Source organism: Giraffa tippelskirchi, chromosome 4 (assembly GCF_054371585.1).
Source record: "Giraffa tippelskirchi isolate mGirTip1 chromosome 4, T2T-mGirTip1v1.2.pri, whole genome shotgun sequence".
In the NCBI taxonomy this organism is placed as follows: domain Eukaryota; kingdom Metazoa; phylum Chordata; class Mammalia; order Artiodactyla; family Giraffidae; genus Giraffa; species Giraffa tippelskirchi.
This window is the reverse complement of record NC_137278.1, coordinates 36,163,231-36,184,406: the sequence shown is the minus strand read 5'-3', so window position 1 is coordinate 36,184,406 and position 21,176 is coordinate 36,163,231. Positions and strand designations below refer to the sequence as shown.

General features: G+C 47.4%; 1 protein-coding gene across 1 annotated transcript in view; it reads left to right on the top strand.

The window, feature by feature from the left end:
• Window positions 1–19,636, top strand: part of CAPN13 (calpain 13) — a 77,775-nt gene extending 58,139 nt beyond the window's left edge. Inside the window, exon 21 of the mRNA XM_081590466.1 lies at window positions 19,077–19,636. The gene's annotated coding sequence lies outside the window, so the exon portion shown is untranslated. The remainder of the gene's footprint in view (window positions 1–19,076) is intronic.
• Window positions 19,637–21,176: the final 1,540 nt, after the last annotated feature.

Below are 21,176 nucleotides of genomic sequence, written 5' to 3'. Positions count from 1 at the left end.
TGTTTTTCCCCTAAGAGTTTTATAGTTTAGCTCTTACATTTTGGTCTTTGACCCACTTTGAGGTAATTTTTGTGTATGGTGTGATGTAGTGGGTCCATCTTCATTCCTTTCCTGCCAGAAGCTTCACCAGGCAAGCCTGGTTGTGCTCCCATTGTGAGAATACTTCTGTTCCTCTCGCTCGTCCTCAACCCATCTGCCCTCCTCTGACTTAGTAAACTGCAATATTAAAACCCACCAGACAACTCCTCTTCCTTCCCTCCTCCTATAACATCTGTTTCTTTTGAACAAAGCACACACTTCTGTTGTCACACTGGGGGCAATGTTTAAAGTTGTTTGAAATGTTGAATTCTCTTTTTAAATGTTAAATATTTGGCTCTGCTGGGTCTTAGTTGCAGCATGTAGGATCTAGTTCCCTGACCAGGGATCGAACCTGAGCCCCCTACTTTGGAAGCATGGAGTCTGCCACTGGACCACCATCGAAGTCTTACATTAAATAATGCTTTGAATACTCATGCTTTGGTATATGGTCCTTGGATATCTGAGGCTATGTTGATCTTAACTGGTTGCAGAGTCTAGAGGTTTCATACATGCTAGTAACACCTGCTAACAGTTTGTCTAACTGATGTCATCTACATTCATGTTGATCTACAGTCAATATGGCAGTAAAGTGCCTTACTCTAACAAAGTTAGTATTTAGAACAACTTCCCACTACACATAAATAACATGTCTCGAGGGATGGGCCACCTCCTCCTATTCTGCATGAGGGTGAAATATGAGCAGCAGAAGTCCAGGTCCTGCTGATTTTACCAACAGCCGTTTTCACAAGAGTGGGTCTACTTCCATCCTAATAAATCCCATCTCTCCAGCCTTCAGACCAGAGAAATTCTTTTTGAGAGGTAGGAATCTGCGTTTGCCTCCACTGATAGGAAATCTCCCCACCTCCTTGAGCAAACATGCACCCGATGATTACCAGGCACCTTTCACACCTAGGGTGTCCACCTTTCCAGAACTGACCTTTAAAGAGAAATGTACCAAACTGGGATGATAACATGAACACTCCAAGGCCATAAACCAAGCAGGAGAAAGAGCTGGAATTCAGGAAACAGGAGGCTCAACACTAGATCTATCACTGGCTAGGGAACTCCAGAATCCAAGGCTGTACAGCTAAATGGGAGAGCCAGAAGCCCAGCGGAAATCAGGAAGAGCGATCTCTGGGGAAAAAGGTTCCACCTGCAATGCAGAAGACCCAGCTTCAATCCCTGGGATTGAAAAGGGAAGTTTTCAGCCTCGAAAAGGGAAGTTTTATCTAATCTAACTCTTTGCAGCCTCATGGAGTGTAGCCTGCCAGGCTCTTCTGTCCATGGGGATTCTCCAGGCAAGAATACTGGAGTGGGTTGCCATGCCCCTATTCAGGGGATCTTCCCAACCCAGGGATCAAACCTAGGTCTCCTGCATTGCAGGCGGATTCTTTACCATCTGAGACACCAGGGAAGCCCCAACCTAATCACTTAATCATGGGTAAAATAGTGTTCAGAAGGATTTTGAATTTCTGCTGGAGGGTTTTGGAAGAATTATTAGGATAATGACATAGACCAAGCAGATTTTTAAAATGAGGTAATTATTAATTCCTAGAAGAACAAAGACTTCTAGAAGAAAGCAAATGGAGCTTTTCTTCACTCAGCAGAGAACTGTACATACATAATTGTAATAAAATAAAAATGGAGTATTGATTTAATAAAATATGTGACAAATATATTAGAGAAAGGAAGGAGAGAAGATACAGGCACAAAAGTGGGTTAAGAACACCCCAGCTTCATCTTCCACCACGAGATGTCAGTAGACACTGAAAATTGGTAAGTCAAGGGGTAACCATATAAAATATTATTTAGAAGTAAGGAGTTCAGAAGAAAGAGTTAGGAGAGAGGAATTCCATATAGGAGTGGGGCAGGGGACTGCTGTTCTTTCTTCATGCTTTGTATGAATGTCTTGAATTTTTAAATGTATCTTGGGCTGGACTTTTATGAAAGTAAATAAGAAAACTAGCAAATAATCTGAGAAACAGAGTTTAAGACTCAAGAGGAGGGAGATGGAGAGCAGAGTTGAGACTTTCTTTACCATGTGGACAGGAAAGTAGGTTGTTAGAGTTGTAGAAAAAATGTCCATGCGAGAACATCACTTGAATCCAGGAGATAAGCCCTTGAGAAAAGCCACTCTTCCCTGGGGGTCCTCTGGGCAGAGGACAGAGCTGCCCCTGTTCTCAGCCCTTCTGTCCTGTCCGTGGAGTCATAGAAACATTTGCTCCCCAGCTTTCCCTCCACTCTGCTGCAGGTACTCTGGAGCTAAAGGGACAGTGGTTTGCACTCAGACCGGGCAGAGTAGGGTGGGTAGGGTGCGTCTGGGGAATTTTGAAGAATGAAGTAGAGTCGCTGCCATCCACCGGAGCCATGGGTGTGATGGAGCTCGGCCAGCCTCGCCAGCACGTGGTACACTCTGTTGCCTGGTGGTCCTGAGAGTAGCATCTGTGGGAAGGGGGCCTGCCTCTGCAGTCCCTCAAAGAAAGGAAAAGCTTCTTTACTCACCCTGGGCCTTCTGTGTTTGAGTGTCTATGTCTTTCCCTAGGATGAGTTCTCAGTGATCACTTGAGAATCTGGCTCTTGTTCCATGGGGCTGTGCTGCCCCCATGGGTGATAGACATCAAAGCCTGCCCTGCCTGGATGTAGTCAAAGCTGCCTTCGAGGAGCCTGGGCCCGGTCCTCAGCTGGGTCAAGCTCTGGTTCGCCCAAGGTCATAGAACAGGTTATCTGAATATCTCAGGGCACCAGCCTGGAATTCCAGGAGAAAGAAGCAGAAGATGTTCCCTTGTGGGAAAGCAGGGGAGAAGCTGCATCTCGGTCCCCTCCCACCAACCCAGTCATTTTTCAGTCTGTCCACCCACAGGGTGCTGTGCGTGACATGGGAGTGGTTCACTGGGTGCTTGCAGAATTAATCATACTCTCCGATATCTGAATCCTGACTCTGTCATAGCCAGATGGCAAAATAAAACATGGTTCCCAAAAAGGTCTTCAACTTCATGACAAGTAAGATTTTAGTTCTGGATGAAAAATACCTTTGGGGAAGGGGAAATCTAACCAGCAAGGCAAGCACCTCCCTCCCTCCTAATCTGTAAAGTCATCAGATAGTTCCAAAAGATCACTACCCACTAGAGTACAGAAGAGATTCCAGAGTGACCAGGCCAGATCTCACTCAGGAGAACTGGCATTTGAGTACTCATTCCTGGATGCATCTCTCCAGTGAGGGAATACTTGCAAATGTGTGTGTCAAGAATAGGAGGGCAGCAACCTTCTAGAGTGTGACTTTTCTGAGAAGAAACAATCAAAATATCAGTGGCATGGGCAAGGGTGTGCCATCATGCAAATACCCACACTCAGGAAGTAGGTTAGCATTTGGAGGCGGATGTGTCCTTGTACAAGGAACAAACACACAGCCAACTAACTGCCTCTCACAGGAGCTGCTGCTGAGGGTTTACAATCATTTCAGCAGCACAGCAGGGTGAGACATACAGCACAGCCTGGGCCACATCACTGTGTGTCCTTGCCCTGTGCTTGGCTAACCAGGATAGATGGCCATGGTTACCAGCGTGGGCTTCAGAGGTAGACAGAGCTAACGCCTGAAGATCCCAAGTCCTAGGCTGTTATGCAAAACAATGAGTCCTGACTGATCAAGACAGACTCTGCTTTAAAATAAAAGGAGGAAGTTCAAAAAAATGAATGAGCTGTTTTGGCAGGACTCAGAGATGACCTTCACCTACCTGTACTTTCAGGTAGAAAGTCCAACACGCCTGCACACTGTGCTGAACCAAACACCTGGACTGAAACCCAACTGGGCTTAGGGAGCCCTCAACTGGAAGAGCAGGAAGAACAGTCTCGCTTCCCCAGAGCTGGGGGTGACCCTAGTGAGGGTGGGCATCTGAAAGCGCATGTACACACACACACACACACACACACACACACACACACACACACACACACACACACACACACACACACACACACACACACACACACACACACACACACACACACACACACACACACACACACACACACACACACACACACACACACACACACACACACACACACACACACACACACACACACACACACACACACACACACACACACACACACACACACACACACACACACACACACACACACGAAGCCCAGACCCAGAGAACAGTTTCGCATGCAAGCCCACTGATCAAGGATGACACCAGTCTTGCTTCTCCCTAGAACAGAAGTAGTTTCCTTTGAACAACTTGCTTCTCACCACCTCCGGGCAGAGGCAGGATTGCAGTGGAGCAGCACGGCACATGTATGCCCCTTCCCTCCCTAACCCCTGTGCTCCATCAGGACCCTAACCCCCAGGACAGGGTCCACAAAGACCTTAGATAATAACCAACTCAGTCCAGTGATGGGTTTTCCAATCTCAAAACCATGAACCTCACATTCAATTCACTTGTGTTTTAAATTAAGAATGGAGATACTATAACTTATCCAATCTAAATGTTTAAAGCCCTAAGTTTCATGTAATAGCCAATTAGGAGGAGGGGCTGGAAACAGGGAAAGGGGAGAGACTGGGGAATAGAAGTAAAGGTTAGGTGGGAGGGAGGAACAGAGTGTAGCAGGCAGCATCAAGCAAGTGTAAAACAGGAACCACTCAAGGTATTTTAAGAAGGAGGAATTTAACACAGGGAGCGAGTTGCTCACAAAGCTGTTGGATCAGCTGGCGGAGCACAGGCCAGAGAAAGAAAGAAAGAAAGTGAAGTCGCTCACTCATATCCGACTCTTTGCAACCCCATGGACTGTAGTCCACCAGGCTCCTCTCTCCATGGAATTTTCCAGGCAAGAGTACCGGACTGTGTTGCCATTTCCTTCTCCAGGGGATCTTCCTGATCCAGGGATCGAACCCGGGTATCCCGCATTGCAGGCAGATGCTTTACGGTCTGAGCCACCAGGGAAGCCCCAGGCCAGAGAAGATCGCCACCAAGTCCCAGGTTCACCACCAAGAGAGAACAATGAAGCTGGTGTTGCCACCCTCGCCAGACATTGTAGGGAGTGGCCAGAAATGGTCCCGGATGCCTGTAGCCCTAAGTGGGTGAATTTCTGGACAAAACTTCACAACTTCTGAAGCCCACATGTCTGCCCACCCTGCCCAGAGGTAGAATAAGGCTTCTGCCTCTCCGCAGCCTTCCAAATCATAAGTGCAGAGGAAAGAGAAAAATGTGGGGAGAGGGAATGACTAGCAGATGGAGATGGAGAGCTGGGGCGAGGGGAAGGATGATTCAGACAGACAGTGGGAGGACAGATGAGGCATGGCAGGGAGCAATACAGACAAATAAGATGCGAGAGACCAGTGACAAGAGATTAGAACAGAAGGAGGAAGGCTGAGGTCTATGGGTGTTGATGGGAGTGGAGGCCATAGAGCCCAGTCAATCAAAATCTGTTGCCAGTGGAAATGCTGACTTACGATGCCAATCAGGTTGTGACTCTCAGACTTCATTGTGCATAAAAGTCACCTGGAATAACTTTTATAACAAGCTTTAGAAATTTTGATCCAGAAAGTCTGATGCTAGAGCTGGGAATCTGCTTTTTAAAAAAAAAAAGCTCAAGGGCTTCCCTTGTGGCTCAGACGGTAAAGAATCCACCTGCAATGTGGGAGACCTGGGTTCAGTCCCTGGATTGGAAAGATTCCCTGGAGGAGGGCATGGCAACCCACTCTAGTATTCTTGCCTGGAGAATCCCCAAGGACAGAGGAACCTGGTGGGCCACAGTCCACGGGGTCACAAAGAGTTGGACACAACTCAATGACTAAGCACAGCAAGTGATGCCCATGGTCCTTGGATGACTTTCTAGGAATCACTGCTTTTGCAGCTCCACTGAGTGGTGAAATGCTCTGGGCTGCAGCAACCAGGGCGGCTATGAAATGCCTGATGAATCCAAGCTTAAGTTCTGCTCTGGTCAGAGGCCTGTCACCACACTTCCCCACCCCCAGCCCCTCCACTGCTGCCTAGAATATCTGAGATCCTCCCCACCACCTCCCAGCTCACTGCTCCCCTCCTTCCTGCCCCCTGAGAACTGATGTCCTAGTTGATTTTTACCTTTAAACAAGCTCATTAAGCAATAATCCTAGAAGAATCCATCACTCTGACAAGGTTGTTGATTAACCCTCCCCCAGCTGAGCCTAAAGTGCTTGCTATCCCCGTGGAGTGGTCAGTAATGAGTCTAGCGGCAGCGCTGGGCTGCAGCTGAGCAGGTGGTGCCTGGTTCTGAGCAGACGGATGCGAGATGGGCAGTTGGGCCAACTTTGCAGCCTGGTGGAGGTCAGTGGAGAGGGAGGTGGATGGTCTCCAGGCTGCCCAGGCGGCAGCACGTTCTAGACCCTCCTAGACAGATTCTAGTCCATTCTTTCTGAGACCACTGAATGCCCCCAGAGGGCATATAATGACATGAACAACTCTGGACAACGAACAGGAGAAGGGCCACTTGAAAGGGGCTGGACACAGAGACATAATTCCCCAACTTTACAGCTCTGCCAACTATCAAATTGCCTGAGTAAGAGAAGCGACAGACAAAACGATAAAATGACTGCCTTTCTGAGATCAATTTCAAGTCCAGACTGTTATGTCTTTCTTTTTTTCCCCACAGTTAGACTCCTGTTTTAAACACCCCTCTGTTCCCTTAAAAGATTTGCTTTCTTCTGTGCGGCGAAGTCCCTTGGACCAAGCAGGATGTGGCAAAACACTGCCCCCTGGAGGTCACAGTTGTTACAGCTTTGAAGCATCCGCCTCCCAAAGGTTCCTTCCTTCTCTAAGTCTCCAGTGTGGGCTCCGTGGCAGTCTCCAGCCAGCCTGGCCATTGCTGCCATCTAGGCTGCCCTGTGTGCACAATTGCCCTATCACCTGCCTGACTCCATCTCATTTTTGCCCCCCCCTTTTTTGCATAAAGACTGGATGACATTGGTAAATACTCTTGACTTGATCAAGGGGAAGGGAACTGATCCCCACCCCCTGCCCCAGCTGTGCAACTCTGATGGGATCACTGACATGCCATGTCATCCTATGTCTTTAGATGGTTCCAATTCTGTTCTGGCACAAAGAAGAGAAAATAGCATAGAGTGAGTGCCAGTAGTGCTAAGAGAATGAATGGCTGAGCTTGTGTGGTGTGAATACAGGGAGCATGGCAGAGTGGACAGAGCACTGGGCAAGGCCTCTGGAGTCTCAGGTTCAAGTCTTGGTGCTGCCTCCATCCAGCTGTGTGTGCTCTGAGGACTTCCGTCTCTGGACGTCCTTCTTTAAAATGAAGGGGCTGGACTTGGAGATGTCTAAGGTGCCTTCCGTGGCACACACATGGGGAGCCAAAGCCTAAGGATTCTAAGTCACAGTCATCATTAAGGGGAAGCAATTGGTCAGGAAAAACAAGCCCCTAGCAATGTGGCAGCAACAGCTCTCCAGTGGGGGCTCAGTGGGAGTCTCCAGCCTGCTTGGCCATTGCTGCCATCTAAGCTGTCCTGTCTGTAGAGAGAGACCCACTCTCTAGGGAAATAAACAAGACTATTTTTCCTTTGACCTGGGAGTTGCTGTTCCTTTTATGATGTTTTCAATGACAGAAGTTCAAAGTCTCCTTCACTGTATATTGTAGCATAAGGAATATGGTCAATAATATTGTAATAATTTTGTATGGGAACAGATGGTTACTAGACTTATTGTAATCATTTCATAATGTATGCAAATGTCAAATCATTTTGTAGTTCGCCTGAAAATAATAAAATATTGAACATCAGCTATATTTCAATTTTAAAAAAGTTTTTAAAACTGTATGCATGGGATGAAAAAACAGTGCTCCTCCATTCAGCCAGAGTTGGTCTTTAGCTTTGACCTTTCTCTGGAAAGGTGGAATCCGGGCCACAGTGCAGCCAGGGCTTGTGGTGGTGCAGTGACACCTAGTGGCCGTCTTCACTAATCACAGCCCAGCTCAGCTTCTCTACTTGCGAAAGTCCCATCCTTTCCTTGGCTGAAAGGGCCGCATTAACTCTCAGTGAATGCAAGTGATGCAGGGCTCTGGGTTGTAATCTCAGTCTTGCAAATGCCTCTCTCTCTGACCACCTTCAGCTTCTTCAAATGGGATTTTGGCCCTTACATGTTTCCCTTCCAACTGCCTTGCTCTCTGGATCGCCACAACTTAGGGCATGTAGTCAGGGATCTTAGGTCCATGCAGGGGGCAGGATGTCCCTACTGGGAAGGTACGGCCCAGAGTTCACCACTGGGACCCTGGGATCCCACCAGCATGATCATGCACGGTCCTGCCACACCTGCCTCCAACACAGCCTTGAGACAAGAGCACACGGCTGGATCATTGACCACAGATATTCCATCCAAGGCTTGCCTCCATCCTGGCTACCAGCTGCTGAGGTGGGGAAAAGTAACGGAACCAGCCAGAAGGAAGCCTCATTGAGCCAGTCACTGGGTGGGGAAGGGAACTTCACCTGCTCTTCCCCAATTTGGGTACCAGAATCTTGCCCTATTGATGGGATCTGTGGGGTTCATGTATACCTAAAGAACAAGGTAAATGGGTTCTTTTTAACACATTCCTCCCTTTACTGATACCTGCAAAGAGGAGAAAGAGGACTGTGTACTGAAGCTTCCAAACCTCCCCCAGTCACTCACAGTATTTCGGCATGGCTGAGGACACACAGGCTGAGCTTTCAGGGTCTTTCCTGAGTCACACATTCTTCTTACCCTAGAAGAACTGTGCTCCCTTCCTCTTGAGACATGTCCCTCATCACTAGTTTCTGGTCTTCATTTATGAGTCTTTCTCCTAATCTTTGAGTGCTACATGATTTCTGCAGAGGACTGTGGTTAACTTTTCTTTATGGCTGTGTTCATGTCACCATCACTCCCTACAGCTTCCCCTAGACTGTCCCTGAGAAGCGTACAGTGGTAACACCCAAGAACCCCTTGAAGAAGGAAGTGAGTCGTTCAGGTTGGGGAAACGATTTCCAGAGTTATCACAGCTTCTGGTGGTATGTGGTCATTTTTCCCTGCCTGTTAAATAGTGTACGTAAAAATACTTGCACACACATAGAGAGCACATGAGCTATCATTTTAAAATACCTACTCTATATTTGCCAGGGTCCATTCAGGAGACAAAAATCATACCAGCTGTTTGAATCGGGAAATTTTAATACAAAGAATTATTAACTAGTGAAAGGTAATTAATTATTAAAAGGGGCAATAGAAGACTCTAGGGAATAGAGGAATAGAAAATGCAGGAAGCAGCTGATGCCTCTAAGGATGAAGAAGATTACCCAACAATGAAAGAAATAACTTGGGTGAGATCCAGGCCACTTTGGAAAGAGTGTGCCTGCTGCCCGCTGGATGGTGAAGATGTTCACGGGGCTCCTGCTGACTGCAGAACACCTGCAGGGGGGCCTTGCTGGGTGAGAGAGCCCAGATGCTGCTGGCAGTCACCTTGTAGGAAGGAAACAGGCACCCTGGAGCCCCAGGGGCACTCTACCTCTGTGTGCCTTACAGTGTCCCTCTAGCACCCTCCGCTGACAAAGCCTAACCTTACACCAGCTGGCTTTACTTTCTTGGGCTCCAAAATCACTGCAGATGGTGAGTGCAGCCATGAAATCAAAAGACGCTTGCTCCTTGAAAGAGAAGCTATGATAAACCTAGACAGCATATTAGAAAGCAGAGACATTACTTTGCCGACAAAGGTCCGTCTAGTCAAAGCTATGGTTTTTCCAGTGGTCATGTATGGATGTAAGAGTTGGACTATAAAGAAAGCTGAGCGCCAAAGAATTGATGCTTTGAACTGTGGTGTTGGAGAAGACTCTTGAGAGTCCCTTGGACAGCAAGGAGATCCAACCAGTCCATCCTAAAGGAAATCAGTCCTGAATATTTGTTGGAAGGCCTGATGCTGAAACTCCAATACTTTGGCCACCTGATAGGAAGAACTGACTCATTTGAAAAGACCCTGATGCTGAGAAAGATTGAAGGTGGGAGGAGAAGGGGATGACAGAGGATGAGATGGTTGGATGGCGTTATTGACTTGATGGACATGAGTCTGAGTAAGCTCCAGGAGTTGGTGATGGACAGGGAAGCTTGGCGTGCTGCAGTCCATGGGGTCACAAAGAGTCGGACACGACTGAACAACTGAACTGAACACCAGCTGGCAGAGAAGAAACCAGGGTCCAATTGCAGTATTACAAAGCAGAGCAAAGAAGGGTGAATTTGGAGTTGAAAGGCAACAAATTGATAATAGGTCCACCTGCCAGGCCTGGTGTTATGTATTTCCCTAACGAATCTCATATAATCCCAAGAAGCACAATTCCTTGAAATTAGTTGTTAGAATTCCTATTTTAGTGTTAAGTAGATTCTGAAAGTTAGAAGTAATCCGAGAAGGATACACAGCTAATATACATGGCTGAGCTGGTGTTTAAAGTGCTGTGTTTGTGACTCCAGAGTCTGGGCTCCTACCCTAAGCTAACAGTGCCTCTTTCTGTGAAGGATGAAGGACAGTGAGATCCTTCCTCCTCCTTCCTCCTCCATGAACTCACATGAACCTTCCCAGCATTGCTTCTTGGGCTCTCCTCCTTGGAGAGGCCAGTGGTGAGGCAGATGCCTTGGGGTCCCCTAAGGCAGTGGTTCCTAAACCAAAATCACCGGGAAGAGCTTGGTGCAAATAGAGGCTCCTGGCCTTCTCTGCAGACCCCAATTTAATAGTGAGGAACAGGAGTAGAGCTGAAGTCTGCATTTAACAAACTCCCCAGAAATCCTGATGTGCCCATAAAGGAGCGCCAACTGCTCCACTGGGCTAGAAGAGCAAGTGAGAAGCTGCCTGGCCTTTGCTGGGGGGGAAGGGACTTCACACTAACAGGCTCCTCTCAGCCCCAGCGCCCCGCAGAAAGGTCAATGCTACTACCTGACTTGGGAAATGAAAATCAGATGGGGCACACGAATCTGCTTCATGGGTGATGAAGTTGTAATGGTTCTAATGGAGGCCTAATTAATTCCTTTTTGCCAGCCGGAAAATTGGAAGGTGGGCTCCAAGACCCCTGGCCCCCTTTAGACACATTTTCTGGACAGGAGGTATTTCCAAGCTACAGCCAGCCGGGCAATCCCACCTGGGTCAAGAATAAGAGCCAGCCACGGGTGTGCTAGGAGCTGTGCCCCTTTGTCTCCAACCCTGGGACCTGCTGGCAAGGATTAACATCACAACAAGGAAACTGGGGGTCTGCCCAAGGCCTCATGGGGCAGAGCTGAAATTCAGGCACACATGAGACTTACTCCAAAGCTGTGTTCATGGCCTTGGGAGAGGAACTGGCTCCTGCCTCAGAGCCCCTGCTTGTGGGGGAGCCAAACCCTAGTAGGCTGGGGGTTATGTGCTCATGGTCATCAAGAAGTTAATGTCTTTCATTTGGTGGGGAGTTTTAGCATCTATAATACAACTCAGGAAACGGGCATCACATGCTATTATCTTGGTCCTTCAGAGAGGAGCTAAAGCAGAGGATATGGGGGAGGGGTCTGTCCTGGGAAGGCCTCATAGGGTCCTGCTCCATTACACAAACCCATAGAACTATAGCACCAAGAGTGAACCCCAGGATAAACTGTAGGCTCTGATAAGGACATATCAGCATAGGTTCATTGACTGTAGCGTGAAGTGCTCTGGTGTGGGATGGTGGTGGGGGAGGTGGTGGGGCAGGGGGTATGTGGGAACTCTCTATACTTTCTGCTCAGTTTTTCTGTGAACCTGAAAACAAGTCTATTGAAAAGGGAAAAAATTACTGCCTTTTAATGTGGTTGTGAGAATTATTAAATAAAATAATGTTGTGAAAGGGCCTAACCCAGGCTTTGGCATGCTTCAGGGTCCCTGGTAGCTGAATGAGGGGAGATGTCACCCCGTAAGCTCAGCGCAGGTCCAGGAGGACCCTGACAGAGGAGGAAGGGCGATGCTCATCTCCCTCAAGGAGCTCTCGGGGATGGGGGGTGGGGGGGCTGGAGGTGTAAGAATTAAGGACTAGTCTGGGCCAAGTGTTAATCAGTCAGAAGACAGAACAGCAATTTTGGCCCAGGACTGGATATGATAAGAAGGCCCAGGTCTAGGATTTGTAAGATCGGTCCCTCCCTCTCTCCAGATGAACCTTCTCATAGCCAGTGGAAGGAACCAGAAGAGACTAGTTATTTGGTGCAAATCATGAATCTGACAGGCCCCTCCCCTGGATCTGAAGCTCTCACTTGCTCCCCAGTACCTTCACCTGGCACATAGGCCTTCTGTCTGCTTCCTCTGCAGTACAGCCACTCTGGGAACCGTTAGTGGAGTAGAAAGAAAACAGGTGATGACCAGAGACCCAAAGTTTAGACCCAGCTCTGTGGTAGCTGTGTGACCTTGGGAACATCTTTCCCCCGCTCTATGCTTCAGTTTCCCCAGGCTGGGTTCCTTTCTTCTTTCTTGCACTGAATATACTATTGAGTGCCCACTATGAGCGTGACAATCTCTAAGGTCCTCCCTGTTGTGATATTTTGTTTTATTCAGTGTGGTTCAAATGCACTGGGAGAAATATAAAACATGCAAAGGATAAAGGTGAAAATGAAGAGATTCCCTTACTTATGGTATTTCTTACCGGGCTCTGCCTTTTGAATCTTCATTTCTGTGCCCACCTTTGAGGGAATGGAACATATGTTTGCAAAGTGCTTGGGTAACTTTGAAGACTGCTGGGCTGTGACCTTGCCCTCAGTATCTGATCCAAGATGAAAGTGGATGCTTCCTGACCAAAGTGCTTGATTCTCTTTGAGTCCCCCTCCACGTTCACACCTGTCCTCCCTGCCAAACCCTCTCCCCTGCGAGAGGATCCAGAGCTTCTCTGGGGGAGGCACATGATGCTCAAACAATTAGGAGCTCAGCTTCCAAACAGATTGGGTTCCAATTCTCGCTCTGATTTTGCTTGTTGTGTGACCTTGGGAAGTTACTTAACTTCTCTGAACCTTGCTGCCCTCCATCTATTTAACGGAGAAAATAAATCTCCACCTGAATGGGTGTTGTGAGATTAAGTCAAATGACACAAGTAATGTTTCTGGCCACATAAATAGCAATACCTCTCTGTATAATATGAGTTATTAGGTATCTTGTCCTTGCATGAGATAATTCATGTAAAGCGTTTTTTGCTTGGTAAGAACTCAGGCCCTTCTTTTCCTCACGCTCTTCACTTTCATTTCCTTCCCTGTGACTGCCAGGTGGCAGCATGGGGCCGTATATGGAACTCTCTTTCTCACTCACAGAATGGGAGTGCGGGCAAGGCCCCTTGGTTGACAATAACCACAGATTGTTTATGGAGCTCTTACCATGCTGGGTGCATGTCACAAACCCTTCCTTTAACCCGTGGAGGGTCATATGGGGGGGAGGTTCAGTTACCTGCCTTGTACATGGGAGGGATGATGGACTCTGGCAGGCAGGATCCATAAGGGTGCAGAGCCTAGAATCAAATAATCCCCTGCTGGCAGCTGGAACACTTGCCCACTGTGTTTGGTGGCCTCCTGGTGGGTTGCAGGAGCCTCACGTGATGGATGAGAACAGTGGGGCCCCAGGAGGGAGGGAGTGACCCAAAGCCAGAGGCCAGACCCCAGACCCCAGGCAGGCACCCTTTCCTGCAGGGCCCAGTCTCCAGGGAGGGTCCCATTGGCCAGGGCCCCCACCTCCCTGAGACTCAGCCTGGGCTCTCTGAGGGGGTGCTGGTAACCCCAGGAAAGCTCATCCAACAGGACCTCCTCTGATCCCCAAGTAATCTTCGCCTCCAGGACTCACAGTGATTTGTGGATAACTTCCTCCAAATCTCCCTTGGCTAATCCTCCCTCACTGAACCCTTTAGTGATTGCATTTGCGGCTGGTGGCCTCTAATCCCTTGGGCACCAAATATTCCTGGGAAGGCACATGGGCAGCCCTGTGTCCTGCTGGGGCCCAGCAGCCAGTGGATCTGAGCTGGGCACACCTGGGACCACCAGCTTGTCCCTGAGTCAGCCTCTGTTTCTCCCTCCTTCGAGTCTCACTGGGCAGCATGTCTCAGGGAAAAGTTCGGGTCTGTGTGTAGCAGTACCTGGACAGGGCAGCTGGCCGGCAGCCAAGGAGCTGGGTCCCCGGTCTCCACACTGAGTGATTCTCAGAGGGATGTTCTTGTCTGAAGTCAGGGCCTCAGTTTCTTCCTCTCATAAATGGGGGTAAAATTAGTCTTGCCTCATAGGGTTGAGGATTTATGAAGGTAACATATTTAATGACCTTAAGGCAGAGCCTGGAAACTAACCTGCCATCAGAGCTGTCTGGCTGTAGTTAACCTACAGTGTCTCCCTGCCACCCTCACCCCTCAGTGACGGCCACGGCTCTCCCCTGTCTCCCACCTCTAGAGACGTGGACCCCAGAACATCACCTCCTCACACAGGTTTAGCAGTGCAGTGGTGGGAGAGCCACTGTGGGCTGTGTGGGGTCTGGGGGCTCCAGGAATGGCCACAGTGTCGATGCTGGGGGAGACCGAGGACCTGCAGGTCTGAGAAGGTGCACCCAGTGCAGGAGAGGGGCCCGGTGCAGCCACGGCCAGGCTCCGAGACCCAAGCTCTTGCGGGATGAAGGAGCCCAGGGCCAGGGAGACCGGCAGGCTTCCGTGGGGCAGCCGGGCATTCCTGACAGGGATGGACTAGCCCACTGGACAGACAGGATGGTCCCAGACACTGCCAAGGCAGGGGGAGTTATAGAGGGATGCTTCAGGGACAGCTCCATGAATGGGATAAATTAATCTTTTTTTTTAGATTTTTTTTTAATGTGATCCATTTTTTTAAAGTCTTTATTCAATTTGTTATGACATTGTTTCTGGTTTGTTTGGGTTTTTTTGGCCACATAGCATGTGAGAACTTAGCTCTCCAGCTAGAGGTGGAACCTGCACCCCGTCCTCATTGGAAGGCAAAGTCTTAATCACTGGACTTCCAGGGAAGTCCCTAAATGACCAAGTCTTTGAGATGCAGTTGCAGTACTTCATAACCAGCAAGTCAGCAGGTGGCCCTTCCCCTAAGAAGGAGATAAGATTGGCTCAGACTCTCTGTGGTGGTTTAGCTCCATCCCGGAGACGTTAGCTCTGTCCTGACGCCCATCTCTGTGCTTTCCACCACCACTTTGGGCTCACAGTTATGTCCCTGTCTCTCCCGGATGTGGGCCTCATCACATAATCCTGTTTCCCTTCCTTCTGTCCATACTCTACTGAAAAACAAAAATAAAAACTAAGCTCTCTCACACTCTTTATGATAGAGAGTTCCAGACCTTTCCTGGGGTCCTGCCTGCTTAACCCAAAGCACAGAAGCTTGCTCTTGGCCAGCCAGGAGCCACCTCCTGCCAGGGAGACCCCTGCCCACCCTAGTCCAGCTACTTGCAATGTTAGCTTCCTCCGTGGCCCGGAGGCGGAGACCCGCATCCTGACAGCCCATGTGTCAGATACGTGTTCCTAGGAGTGTGTCTTACTGACAGTGTCTGAAATCTCACTACTCTCTCAGCCTAGAAGTCCTCACCTCTGTTCACTTGAGTTCCTCTAAGGAGCCTGGCACATAAGGAGGCAAGGAATATAATGACTGTGACTGCGTGTGTGTTCAGTCGTGCCTGACTCTTTCCAACCCCATGGACCATAGCCTGCCAGGCTCCTCTGTCCATGGGATTTCCCAGGCAAGAATACTGGAGTGAGTTGCCATTTCCTGCTTCAGGGGATCTTCCCAACCCAGGGGTCAAACTGGCAACTCCTGCCTTGTCTCCTGCATTGCAGGTGGATCATTTACCACTGAGCCACTGGGAAAGCCCCATAAAGTACACTACCATTTGTGTAAAAATAAGTGGAAAAAGAATAGAAGTATTTTCTTATAATTGCATAAAATATTTCTAATAAGATAACAAGAAACTTGTCTCACTGGCTTTCTGTAGACAGAACAAGGTAGTAGGGAAATAGAAATGGGAGCCAGATTTTTTTATTGTACAGTCTTTTGAAAGTTGAGCCATGTGAAATATATCCTAGCCAAAACTTAAAATTGCTTTAATTGAAGTGTAGTTGATTTACAACATTGTGCTAATTTCTGCTATGTAGCAAAGTGACTCAGTTATACATGTATATACATTCTCTCTTCCTATATTCTTTTCCATTACGGTTTATCATAGGATACTGAATATAGTCTCCTGTGCTACACAGTAGGATCTTGGTGCTTATCCATTCTATATATAATCGCTTACATCTGCTAACCTCAACCTCCCACTCCATCCTTCCCCCAACTCCTTCCCCCTTGGCAACCATAAGTCTGTTCTTTATATCCGTGAGTCTGTTTCTGGTTCATAGATAGGATCCTTTGTGTCATATTTTAAATTCCACATATAAGTGATATCATATGGTATTTGTCTTTCTCTTTCTGACTTACTTCACTTAGTATGATAACCTCTAGTTGCATCCATGTTGCTGCAAATGGCATTATTTCATTCTTTTTATTGCTGAGTAGTAATCCATTGTGTATAAATACCATATCTTCTTTATCCATTCATCTGTCAAGGGACATTTGTGTGTTTCCATGTCTTGGCTGTTGTGAATATTGCTGCTATGAACATAGGGGTGCACGTATCTTTTTGGATTAGTTTTGTCTGGATATATTCCCAGGAGTGGGATTGCTGGATCATATGGTAATTCTATTTTAGTTTTCTAAGGAAACTCCCTACTGTTCTCCCTAGTGGTTGTACCAATTTACACTCCCACCAACAGTGTAGGAGGGTTCCCTTTTCTCCACACCCTCTCCGGCATTTGTTTCTTGTAGAGTTTTTAACGATGGCCATTCTGACTGGGGTGTGACGGTACCTCTCTGTAGCAAAACTTAAATTTTCAGAAGGATGGGATGGGGAGGGAGGTGGGTGGGGGGTCCGGGAAGGGGAACACATGTAAACCCATGGCTGATTCATGTCAATGTATGGCAAAAACTATTACAATATTGTAAAGTAATTAGCCCCCAACTAAAATAAATAAATTTATTAAAAAAAAAAAAAAATAAAGTTGAATAATATCCCCCCAAAAAAAAATAAAAAAAAAATAAAAATACACAGAAGAAAAAGAACAAAAAGAAACCAGTTGCAGGAGGCAGAAACAAAGACATATTAGTCTCCTGCTTTAGCTATGCATAGAGTGATTTGTACTCTCAAAGATTCCAAAGTGAAAATACAAATTCTGTTTTTAAAGATTTTCTAACATTGCTTGATAAAGTAAGTATCTGGACTTTTAAATACAAAAGATTGGTCAGATTTCTGGCTCCCACTTAGAGTGCAGAGCTCTGCAAAGTGCATTGCTCTCACCCTTACCCCAAAAACTGCCAAATAATTTACAAAATGACACCTTTTCGTGAACTCATCAGAGAACTGTGATGGAAGGCAATAAACTAAGCTGAAATCTAAGGGAAAGCAGGCACCACCAAAGAGAGATGGGACACAGGTCCTCGATTACCTGTTATGGAATTATACACCATATAAGATGGAAGAAAGAATCCAACCAAACTTTTTAATGAGATGTTAAAAGCCACGTGTGGGGCCTGTGTGGATGTATAGCCCCCTTGAGAGATGCAGACTTCAGGGAAATCCACACGCTCTTACAGGCCCTTCTCCATGAGACACACTGTATGCTCACAAGAAAGATGGGCAGAGGGTGAGTGACCTGGGCAGACCTATCTCTTGGTTCAGGTCTGGGGAAAGGGAACAGTGCTTTCAGAGAAGCACAAAGTTCCATGCAGATCCTTCTCCCTATATTCTTTATGGAAAAATACATATATAACCATTGGGGAAAGGAGAGCAAACCGCGTGGTCTTTAGGGCACAGGATCCATGGCAGCTGGGAGAAGAGTAAAACGCTCAACCCTAGGGGCGAGGGGTAGAACTACACGCAGACCAGAAGTCCCCTACCAATGGGGGAGGGACAGAATCACTGAACTGTCCCCCTTCCCACACAGAGCACCTGCCCAAGCTGAAACCAAAGGAGAACAGCAGAGGCTGCCCCCCGACCCCCACCCCATCCTAACAAATATTGAGTAACAACAGCAATACATTGCTGGGGAAGGATCAAGAGGGTGAAGAGAAATTTTCCCTAAGAGATAGGTGCAAAGGGAAGCCCTAAAGGGAGGGCTTAACAATTCACCCCATGTTGATCTGTATGTTTAGTGCCATTCCAATAAAACTCTAGGCAAAAGGTGTTAATAGAAATTGACACACTAAAGCCAACATTTATATACAAAGACAAAGGAACTTGAAGAGCCAAACCAGTTTCAAAGAAGAAGAGCAAAATTGGAGGAACCATATTATCTGACTTTAGAACTTACTAGATTTTCTATAAAGCCACAGTCATGAGGGTGGTATGGTTTTGGAGGGAAATATATACAAATAAATATTAATAATACTACTGTATAATAATATATTTATATTAATGTATATAAGTATATATATGTAAAATATATGCAAATAAATATCTTGTATATATTTTTTATATATGTTTACTTCTGTAGAAATGTATTTTATGTAATATATATTTACTTAATATGAAAATATATTTTATATGTGTAATATATATATATATCCATCAATGGTACAGAAGAAATAACCCAAAAATAGATCCACATATTTAGTCAACTGATTTTTTGCAAAAGTACAAAGGCAATTCACTGGAGAAAGGATGCTCTTTTTAATAAATGATGAGAAAAGAAAAGAATTAAATATCCAAAACACACAAAAAATTAAGAAACAAACTTTAAGCCATATATCCCACCCTATATGAAAATTACCTCAAAGTGAATCTGTGCATGTGCTCAGTCGTGCTGGACTCTTGGCGACCCCAAGGACTGTAGCCCACCAGGCTCCTGTGTCCATGGAATTTCCCAGGCGAGAATACTGGGATGGGTTGCCATTTCCTCCTCCAGGGGATCTTCCTGACCCAGGGATCGAACCCACATCTCTTGTCTTCTGTATTGGCAGGTGGATTCTTTACCACTGCACCACCTGGGAAGTCCTCAAAGTGGATCTAAATGTACGTAAATGTAGTACCTAGGATTGTAAAACTTCTGGAAGGAACGTAGAAGGAAAACTCTGTGACTTCAGCCAACAGGACCTTACATCTGGAATCGGTGCATGACACAGCTGCAGAGGCCTAAGTTGTGTTTCCCCATCTCCTACCTTCCTGATTTTCCTGGCAACATTTACTTCCTAGAGACGTTTGCAGGTTGTTGGTTATTTCCAAGTAAATGCAGAACTGAAGGTGGATGTTCATCCTTGGAACAGTTCATCTCACTGTTTCTCTAACTTGCCCTGCCATCCTGAACCTGGCTTCAGCTTTCTCACTGCCCACTCAGCTTTGGGTCAGCTGTGAGCCTGGTTTGCCAACTCCACTGAAGCCAGAGAGCAAACTGCTCTTTCCAGCCCCTCACTCTGGCAGGTTCCCCTTGGGCCTTCTCTCCCGCCCTCAGTCAATTTTCTTCCTACTCAGTATGTGCTCAGTGAAGTTGGAAGAGAAAAAAAATAAATGCCCAAACCCACAATTTCTTCACTGTGGGTTTCGTCATTTATTCAGTTTCTGTTTATTCCTTCTGTCTGTCTGCCTACTTATCCATCATGTTAACTAGGCCTGAGTTAACCACAGAGTCTCAGAATTGTAGTTGTTGAACCAAGGGTCTGCCTTTCTGTGTGTGTGTGCATGTGTGTATGTGCATGGGTGTGTTTATACAGAAGAAGTGTGGAAGAGGCAGGAAGAAATGAATAGGAATGAGAAACTCGTTTTTTTCCTGGAGGGAAAGAGCCAGAAATTACATCCGTTCGAAAATATCCTGCCTCTCTCACAGATAAATATAGCGACATGGGTAGATGTGTCACCGAATAAAACTCTCAAAACAAATCCGGGAAGAATCACTTGAAGAGGCTGCCACTGCTGGCTCTGTCCTGCGGTTCCTCTGTCCCCCATCTCCTGACCCCACGCTCCCCACAGCCGCCAGAAGGGAGAGCGAGGAGGGAGGTCTGTGCCTGGTTTCCCCCAGCATTCTGGCCAAGGGCCAGGGTAGCAGGAGCAACGATGCTCCTTCAGGGGTTGCTGGTCAGAGGGGCTCGGTCACCAGATGTCCCCCCACCACCAAGGGGAAGAGTTTGAGAGACCACTTCTCTCCATGACAGAACAGGAGGGCAGCCCCACAGAGACGTATTTACCAAGCATGGTGGCTGGAACTAAGGACCTATGACTTGGACTCAAGGGCACCATTAAAACCATTTGGCCACCAGCACAGCAGAGACATCTACCAGCCAGAATGGACATTGCCAGAGGGGAGGTACGGTCACCCTAGCACTGCATGCCAGCTGAGACTCAGCCCCCCTTAGATGCACATGCAGTCAGTCCTTCCAGCAGCCCTATGAAGGAGGCATCATCATCCCATTTTTCAGATGAGGAGACTGAGGACAGGAGTGATTCAGTGATTGATCCAGGGTCCTGTGGCAGGTCATGGCAGAGCTGGGCACCATGTCTTCTGAGAGTGTCAGGGAGGCCACCCTGCCACCATGTACAGAAGGGTAGAAGCTCTACTGGCCTCCAGTCCAGCCTGGCCCATCAGCAGAAGCCTCAGCAGCTGGGTCACTGAAGGGGCTGCACCAGCATCCTAAGCCCTGCGGGAACAGAGGGTTGTTGTGGGTCTTGGAGGAGGAAGGATAGAGCCATTTTGCAGTTGTGAGCTTCTCGCTACCTAACACTCCCCTCACCTCCTGCCTCAGCCTGGACCTCTCACTGTCCAGTGCCTCAAATATCTGTCGGTCCACCTCTGCCATAGGCCTGGGACACCTCTCTTACCTGGCCAAGCAACAGCACCTTAGGCCAGCTCTGAGCTCCAATAAAAAAGTTTAACATCTCTTGGACCTGTGGAATCAGACCAACCTGGATTCAAATCCCCCCTCTGCCACTCCCCAGCTCTGTGGCCTTGGGAAAAGTAATGCCTTATTTATTAGTCTCTTATTGCTGCCGAAACAAAAGTCCACAAACTTAGTGCCTTAAACAATCTTACAGTTCTGAGGAAAGGTGCCAAAATCAGTCTCACTGGGTTA